Consider the following 9,886-nt stretch of genomic DNA (forward strand, 5'->3'; position numbering starts at 1 on the left):
TATTTAGAACCATACATTTATATGCTCTCTCTTGTCTGGCTGAGTTGCGTTGCTGCGCACCTGAGACTATCACAACTTTGTTAATCGGCTCTACTCTAAATAAAAAGTTAAGTAAAAGTATTTTTCAGGTAATAAATGAAATGAGAAGACAGAGCAGACCAACTTCCTAAACACACTAAGAAATATATCAGATAAAAGTCACAGACAAAAAGAAACTACAGAAGCCACTTTAGATCCCTTAAGACACTTCCTTTTACCATCCACCCCACGTTTTCCATTTTATACCTGAACCTCTTTACATATACAAATTATCACCACACAATTTTTGCAGAATTGTGGTTTTTGAGGCACTCAAGGAGAGATCAAAAATCTTAATGTCTCTATCATTCATCATTTTTTAAAAAACAATTATACATGACATAGTATCTATCACCTTTATAATAACATCATGGATAGCAAGGACTGTCCTCACATGCACAGAGAAGGAATAGGGTTCTGGCTTTGTTTCTTAGGTGGCATTATGTTTCCTCCATATTTTCTCCGTTACAAGCTACTCACTGTCCTCTTCATCTTACTTATTCCTATTCAGGTCAATTCCAATCTCTTTTTTTATTATTATTATTTTTTTTTTATTTGAAGGATAATTGCTTTACAAGATTTTGTTGTTTTCTGTCAAACCTCAACATGAATCAGCCATAGGTATGTATACATATATTCCCTCCCTTTTGAACCTCCCTCCCATGTTCCTCCCCATCCCTCCCCACTAGACTGATACAGAGTCAACTTCAATCTCTGCATTCATTTCTATCAATTTACTAGCTTCTATCAGCTTGTCCATGTTCTACTGTCAACAAATTACCATGTCTTTTGACTTTCATATTAGTAACCTCCACCTCAGCTTTTTTTCCCCCTGTCTCCTTTCTAATCCACAAATCTCTCTCAGTTGAATTTATCTCACATGAATGGTTATGATTTTGCAAGTATAATTTATTTATAAAAAACTTAAAGAGTGAATGAAACAAATCCATCTTTTTATCTCCATCCTCATGCTACAACAATTCAGATCACTTCTATCTCTTATCTGGATAGCCCCTCATCTTGTCTCAAGTTTGGCTTTTCTTGGACAACCTGCTTCACAGAACTTAGCTATCCATTCTTCCACTCCTTCAGCTTGATAAAAGCACCAATTGCTTTTTGTTCCCCAAGGCCACTCCCATTGTTTTATCACTAGAAAATCTCTTTGCAGTTCACATTACTCACTTAAACCATTCTATCTGCAGCATCTACCAAGCTCCAGAATCCCTCCCACCTTGCTCCCCACAAAGAAGTCAGTCCTACTTTGTCCCACATTCAGCCACTATTCTCAGTGACCGAGGTGCTGAAGACCTTTCTGCACATTACACAGACCTTCCTCAACTCCCAAGACCTGCATGTGCACTTCAGCCACTTACAGATATATATTGAGAACAGGACATCAATTGGAAGTGCAGCGCCACTAGGACTATAACGTTAGAGACCTTTTTTTTTTAACCACAACTACTTTATTTTCTAAGTCTACACCTGCTCTTCACCTCCTTCTGGCTTCACTTATCTCCCTACACAATTTAAGTCTGTCCATCAACCATTTTAATATTGCCCTCTCCAGAATACCATGACTTCCCATTACATTCACCATGCATTTCCCCAAGGAAAGACAATCTTCACCATCTGTTTTATCCACACCCACACACTGAGTGTTAAGCATCACCAGAAAGCTACGAAATCTTCTACAACTGACTTATTCTACATACAACTCTCCATCTCATTGACTAATCCAAATCATTTTCATATTTAAATCCTTAATCTCATCAAGTAATCTCTTCCATAATATTCTCTCAGATCACAATTTCTCCACCTGTAATCAAATCCTCTTTATATAGCTTCTAAAATGCTGTATCTTTTCATCCATCTGTTACTTCTTGCCTTCAGTTTTGGAAGAAGAGTTGTTCCTCCTTCTTAAAATAAACTTAAGACAATTCCTATAGCTGATGCTTCCATATTCTCCCAACTCACTCAGTCCTTTAACCCTATGGACCCTGGTCTCCAAACTACTCTCTTGAAGACCAAAAAAATTCCATGTACCAAATCCCATGGCTCACCACCCAAGTTCTTAATCTTTTTGTCAATGACACTTGAACTACCTCCTTTTCTGGGGCTTCCTAGGTGGCGCTAGTGGTAAAGAATCAGCTTGCCAATGCAGGAGACATGAAGAGGCCTGGGTTTGATGCCTGGGTCTGGAAAATCCCCTGGAGAAGGGAATGGCTACCCACTCCAGTATTCTTGCCTGGAGAATCCCATGGACAGAGGAGCCTGGCAGACAACAGTCCATAGGGTAAATAAAGAGTCAGACACAACTAAAGCAACTGAGCATACAGGCATGCACACACAACACAGAATTCTACTCCGGTCTCTCTGGTTGCTTCTTCTGTCTCCAGTGACTACTAGTCCTCTTTTTAGCCCAAAGAATGGGTCTTTTCCCAAGTTCTGTCCAGGAGCTTTCTCCAGTTCTCTGCTTCTCAGGGTTTCATCCCTTACTGCTGTTTCTACATTTTCTCTCCTCTTATGGATACCTGGAGAAGGCAATGGCAACCCACTCCAGTACTCTTGCCTGGCAAATCCCATGGATGGAGGAGCCTGGTAGGCTGCAGTCCATGGGGTCGCTAAGAGTCGGAGACGACTGAGCAACTTCACTTTCACTTTTCCCTTTCATGCATTGGAGAAGGAAATGGCAACCCACTCCAATGTTCTTGCCTGGAGAATCCCAGGGACGGGGAAGCCTGGTGGGCTGCCGTCTATGGGGTCGAACAGAGTCGGACACGACTGAAGTGACTTAGCAGTATGGATACCTTCCCCCAGCTGCCCCAAATGATCTTTAAATCATTACCTTCTGCTACAATCTAATGTATTCCTGAGGAATTAGAATATATAGTTTATTGCTTTTAAACTAAATTCTTCAATGGTTGTTTCAAATTACATTTCAATCATTAGTCCAGATAATTTTATAGCCATCAGCACCCTACCAAACCCAGAGTTAGTAGCTCTGTACTAACTCTGTACAACTGTACGTATATATTCCCAAATCTCCATTGGAACTCTTTCCTCAGCTGGAGCAGTATTTTTAACTCTAGCTAGACAATACCCTGGAGAAGGCAATGGTACCCCACTCCAGTACTCTTGCCTGGAAAATCCCATGGATGGAGGAGCCTGGTGGGCTGCAGTCCATGGGGTCGCTAAGAGTTGGACACGACTGAGCGACTTCACTTTCACTTTTTCACTTTCAGGCATTGAAGAAGGAAATGGCAACCCACTCCAATCCCAGGGGCAGAAGAGCCTGGTGGGCTGACTATGGGATCGCACAGGGTCGGACACGACTGAAGTGACTTAGCAGCAGCAGCAGACAATACCCCTTGGATACTTCCATTGGTGCCTCACACACTGGTCAATGTGTCTTAAAACCAAAGTAGCCATTCTTCCCCATCAACATGGTTCTGCTAAGGGATATAATAATTTCTTTTAATGACACCACCATTCTTACAGTCACCCAAATTAAAAACCCTGGAGTTCCCCTTTTGTTTTTCTCCACTGTTTCCCAAAAGCCCTTTTGCCATCAAATCCTTCAATCTTTCTTTCAATTATTTCTTACATGGCTCCCTTTCCCTTTATTCCCATTACCACCATCCCAACTTTGATTCTCAGTACTTCACACTTCTGTCATAGCCTTCTTTGTCTTCTAGTTACTAGGTTCTCTTCATTGCAAAAAAAAACCAGAGAAACGAACAAAACAGGTAACCAGATAAACACTCTTAAACCCACTCAAAAATCAATGGTTCTCCACTACATACCGAGTCAAGCTAAAACTCTATTTCCAAAAAATAGAAACTACTCAATTTTCCAATAATCATGGAATAGATAAACACTCTGGTATATTCACATAATGAACCTCAAAGAGCAATGAAAAAGAATGAATCTCACAGTCATATGGTGAGCATAGGAAACCAGATACAGAAGTATGATTCCCCTAATATGAAAACATAACAAAACTACTCTGTGTGACAGAGGTTAGTATAGTAATTACTTTTGGTTGAAGGCGGCATAAACTTAGAGGAGACACATGAGGAAACCTTCTGGGATGTTGAGAATGTTTATACTGAACTGGGTGATGATTACATAAATGTAAACCTAAGAGAAACAATTAAACTGTACTCAAGATTTGAGCGTTCTATATAAGTCATTTCCCAACAAATTTTTAAGAACCACTTTAGCCTGGATATTTAGGTATCTATTTAACTTTATTTTCCTCCATTCATCAACATGAACCCTAAATTCCAGTTCATGTAGACCACCAATTACTTAATATATCCAGAATTTTTCTATCAGTCATATCACTTCTTTCTGGAGTGCCAACCCTCACCATCATGCCTACTATAATCTTATTTATCCTTCAAGCTCTAAGCTATGTACCAATTCTTCACAAAGTTGAATCTGCCATAGTACTTCTGTCAGACAGATGTGTACACATTTTTGTTCCAGGACAAACTCTTGAAGAATATGAACATGTTTACATCATATATAAATGTGTATCCTTCACACGGCCTACCATAGAACCTTGCACACAGTAAGTATATAAAATTATTTCCTGACTGAATAAATCCTGGCAGATCATCAAAAGCACCCTCCAATCTAACCCCTCCTTCTCAAAACCATCTATCACTGTCTTCACTCACAGTTCATTGCTCGGCTTACCTATTTAATCATTCAACAAACAACTGAGAACCTACTCATGCAGGAAACTGTATCTATTCTAATGTACCCCACCAAACTATCCAAAGATGTAATCCAATTGCAGTTGCTGCCTTTTACCATCTTTCCCCAACTCTCATTTCCTAGTCATCTTCCCCTCTTCACTCCATCCAATCAAATCTCACACCTTCATTTATAATCCTCCTGTTATCAAACGAATTCAAGCCCGTCTTAGCTTCTCCTGTAGCCTCCAAACTGGGCTTTCCTCACCTCCAGTCATACTCTGCCACCACACTATCCCCAATCTATCTTGTATGGTATGGCTATCATCAGACTAAGGTATCTAATACATAGTCCTTGATTCAATTCTCTACTCAATAAAGTTCAATAGCTGTACAGTAATGATATATGTTAGCATGCTTTAAATCCTAGATTAACATACTTTAATCCTCAAACCCTCACAATAACCCTTGCCAGAAGGTGTAATGATTATCAATTTCCTGATGAGAAAACTGGGTCTCAGAAAGGAAGTAATTCTCTCCACAACCATCGTGGAGGTAAACAGAAAGGCCAAGACTAAAACCTAGCTTGCTTGCTTACCAAGCACAACACTATGTCATATCAAATACAAACTACTTAGCTTAGCTTTCAAGGCCATCCATTTTCAACTCAACCCCAACTGAGCTTTCCTATCTTATACCATACTCATGAACTCTTTATTACAAATTACAGGTTATGATCAATTAATTCATCATGAAATCAGTTTAGTAAGTGACAGCCATCCTTTTTTTCTTTTTAGTCAAAGAGAACAAGAGAAAACATATAGTGCCTCCACCGTGGTAAGGACAGTTACTGTTATTGAAACTTTGTGTTCTAAACATACACACATTCATACATGCATATATTAGGTGAAGATGTGAAACATTTTCCTTACTGTGGACCATAGTAAAATAAAAAAAAAAAAACTAAAACCAACACACTCGTCTCCACATCTCCTTGACTTCTCACCACCACATTTTTGCTTCCTCAGGTTGGAATGTTCTTTCGAGTAATTTCTGCCAGTTGGAATCCCTATCCCTTCAAAGACTAGCTAAAATGTCACTTCCATGCTACTAAATGCCGTCCCAGGCTTTCCCTTAATCAAATGTTTTTTCCACCTTTTAACTTTAGTAACATTTGGTACTTTTCTCCTAATATATTTGTGATCATACTGTGTAGTCTTCTGTGCTCAAGTCTAGCCCCTCTATTAGAATTAAATCCCAAAGGATTTATCCTTGAGTGCATCTAACAATGCTTTTGCACATAACAAATGTGCATTATCTGTTGACTAAAGAAAACTCACCCCTTTACTTTCTGAAACTTGTTATAAATCAACATCATAATTTCCACTACATTTCAAACTTTTGAAACTCTCATCCTTCAAAGTCTTATCATCTTCCTCTCAAAATCAGCCATTTCAAATAATCCTCTACTTTCAATCTTCTCTTGCTTCCCTTTAACAATAACCTGTCACATATCAATAACTTTTTTTCTTTCAGAATCATATTTTCCATCAAACAACACCATTTCTTCTCCATCTGCTTATATTCCACTTTATTCCTAGTTCTTCAACATCCATAATGATAAGTCTTAACATTCTTTCCTTTTCTCATCAACTAGACTTCAATTATTTCAATTCATTTATGGTGAACATATTTCCGTCAGCCTCATTAAATCCTTGTAGAAAAAGCCAGGTTATGAATAAATTGAAACAAACAAAACGTATAGACAGTTCAGAAAAATTATCTCAGACACTCTCATTCATTCATTTATTCAACAAACATGTGTCTACTGGATATATGCCCTCAATTTTCTTGTCTATTCTATTCTGTAATTCAGAAAGCAGCTCTGAGAAAAGCATTCAGGAAAATGCCAGGATAACAGAGCCAAGTTGACTCATTCTCTTCACTCACAGAGACCAAGTCATTTGTGGGGTATACAGGCTCAAAAAAGAAGACAAACTAACAGTTTTACTAGATATACCTGAGAACTGACACCATCCCCCCACAAGCTGTTCCAAAGGGACCTCAAAATCTACCCAGCAAAGGTGAATCTGAAAAGGAACAAACCATTAAGAGTAGTGAAAATGAAACAGGCAGAAAGCATTCAGACAAAAATAGATTCAGACTCTAGGTTCATTCTAGGGCTGTAAGAGAAATTTGGAGCAGTTTAGTTCCTCTCCTGATATCTCTAAGGAATCTTTTCAAATATCTAGCTAAAGTTTGGGACATGTAAATCCTCTCCCCAAACCTAAGCCAATATTCACTTCTCCATTCTCTGAACTCCTAAAGCAATTATTGTCTATAAAACTCATTTGGGAACTTAATCATAAACCATCTTGTAATGAACTGTTAACAAACAGAGCCAGAATTTATTTACATATTAAAGTCAGTGTGGTCTTCTTTAAAATAGTTACCTTGGCAGGCTACCACTTACTTATTTTTTATTCACTCCGTCTATCCAACCATCTGATGCACTTAACCAACATTCATCTAGTACCTACTGCCACTGTTCAAAGTATTTCCAAATTCCTCTTTGGAAGTATATTCCAAAGTTAATAAGTCAACCAAGAAAATCATCCCCATTTCTGTGTTACTTAAATCTAAACCAAAATTATTTTTTATTCACTCTGATACCAACAGAGCCTCGGTATTTCTAAAAATCAAATCTTTCAAACTAAAAAGATTTGTCCCAATAAGACCATTCAGAATAACATTATGCCGGTATTATTTGTAACTGTGCTATCCTAGAGTTTATGAACTCTTACAGGATAGGGACCATATTTTACTCATCTTTATAGACTCCCTCCCCTCAACAGCACGCTACAAGTACTCAATAAATAAGTAAATTGGATAGAATGTGCTAGACATTAAATCAGAAAAGGTGTTCCAAAAACCTTTTAAACACTACCACTCAAAGTGACTACCAAAATACAAAAATTCCCATTTGGAGGTATACTTTTGATATTTGTTTTAAAAAATCAGTTTTCTGAAAGAACAGAGGGTTGTGGGGAGAGAATGGAGGATTGCTGGAGAGAGATGGGAGGAATGTGGGAGAAAAACAATTGTGTGAGGGACAGAAATGTTGGCTTCCCCTGTGGCTCAGTGATAAAGAATTTGCCTGCCAATGCAGGAGCCACTGGAGATGCAGGTTTGATCCCTGGGTCTGGAAGATCCCCTGGAAAAAGAAATGGCAACCCACTCCAGTATTCCTTTTGGGAAATCCCATGGACAGAAAAGCCTGGCAGGCTACAGTCCATGGGGTCTCCAAGAATCCGACACAGCTATACGACTGACCACACAAGCATAAGCACTGTGGAAGAGAACAGGAAATCTGGAGAAAAAGGGTAATTTGGAAAAGAAGGAGTAACTGTGAGAGTGACAAAGACACGGAATTTGGGGATACATGTGGAATTGTAAGAGAGATGGCAATTCTGGGAGGAAAAAGAAGAGTGGATTTTAGAAAAAGAGTTTTAGAAAAGAATAGGGAATTGTGGGGAAAAAAAGAAAAAGTCAGTTTTCTGAAATCTTACACTGTTATGGGATTACTTCACAACTGTATTTCTCCCTCTAAAAGAATAAAAATACCATAAATTCCTTGAGGGTAGAAACTTCATCTAACACTTTTTTATTAAATCCTCAAAATGAATTAGACCGATTCTTAAAACAGTTAAAGATCTCTAAGTAGTCATTTAGGCCTGAGGTAAGAAAATCAAAATTAAACCAGCCTCCAGTTTCAAACCAGATTTACTCAGATTAAACTAGCCTCAAATTAGAAGAGAACCTTTGGTCCCATCCATTAGATGTTTCTGCAGGACTATTACAGTTCCAGTCTAATCCATTCTGTTGTCTTCCCTTAAATCTAAAGGCCTTCCCCAGTCAGATAGCCCTTTGTTCTTCACTATCTCCAATACACACTCTCTCTGTCTCACACACACAGACATACACAATTCTGTCTGTAATACTCATAGTGCTCAGCAATTTCACAGTCCCACTACTAACAGTAAGGTGAATCCTACTTTCTATCAGTCATTCAACAAGTACTTATTAAGCACTTAAGAATCAAGCTGTTGTGAATTTTCCCAGAAATTAAAGTGTCAGCTCTAGAGCAGGTTACAATCTAGCTACTATTTGCAAAACAAACAGAAAAAATTACCATAAACAAATATAAGATTTAGCACTATAGAATCAACATGTGAATGTTGTTTTTATTCAACATGTAAGGAGTCGTCTCAAGAGCTAGGGTTACTTAAAACAAGACTCTTAAAAAGGGGAGCAAGACCTTTCTATACTCCCAATATCTGTCACCCTGACTCGGGAATGTTGAACCTCATACCAAATTTCAAAAACCAACATTTCAAGAATCTACAATAAATGAGCAGATGCTCTTTCCCACCATATTCCCAACATATCAGTGACTTAAATATGCTAATTTCCTTAATGATTGTCACAAATCTGTCTCACCAATGTACTTTAAATCTCCTTCAGAGCCAACTATATCCAAATGTCTTGAGACTTCTTTACCTTTTCTTCAGTCTCCCACAAAATTATCACCATCTCCACCATAACCTGTCCCTCATCCTCCTCTCCCTCTTACCAATTTCCCCATCCCCCAGCCCACAAAGAAACACATAATCACACTGACCCATTCTTTCCTAAAAAACATAAGACACCACCAAAGCCTGGAAAGCATAATCAAAGATCGTTTTAATCCATTCCCAGATTCCCCACACTAAAACTCTCCAGAAGCCTGTCAAAGAATTCTGCACTGTTGACCTGGTAACTACTTTTAAGAAGAACAACTATCACTGCCAAGCAACTCCTCCTCATCTCTAAGCAGCGACACTTAGGCTGCAAAGATGCTGTTTCCTACAACCTAGTCTTTCCTAAAGGTCCACCAATCTAACTTCCCTTACTCATCTCACCCAGTTTTTCCAGTCTAATTTTAAATGTTTTTTTCCTTTAAGAATATTAAATATATGACATCAAATTAAAAAGCTAAAATAATAACTATCAAAGTTTGAAAAGGAGGAGGAAAAAAAGGATAATGGCAATGACAAATCCTTTCC

This window comes from Bison bison, unplaced genomic scaffold, assembly GCF_000754665.1.
Source record: "Bison bison bison isolate TAMUID 2011002044 unplaced genomic scaffold, Bison_UMD1.0 scf7180017864032, whole genome shotgun sequence".
Classification (NCBI taxonomy): domain Eukaryota; kingdom Metazoa; phylum Chordata; class Mammalia; order Artiodactyla; family Bovidae; genus Bison; species Bison bison.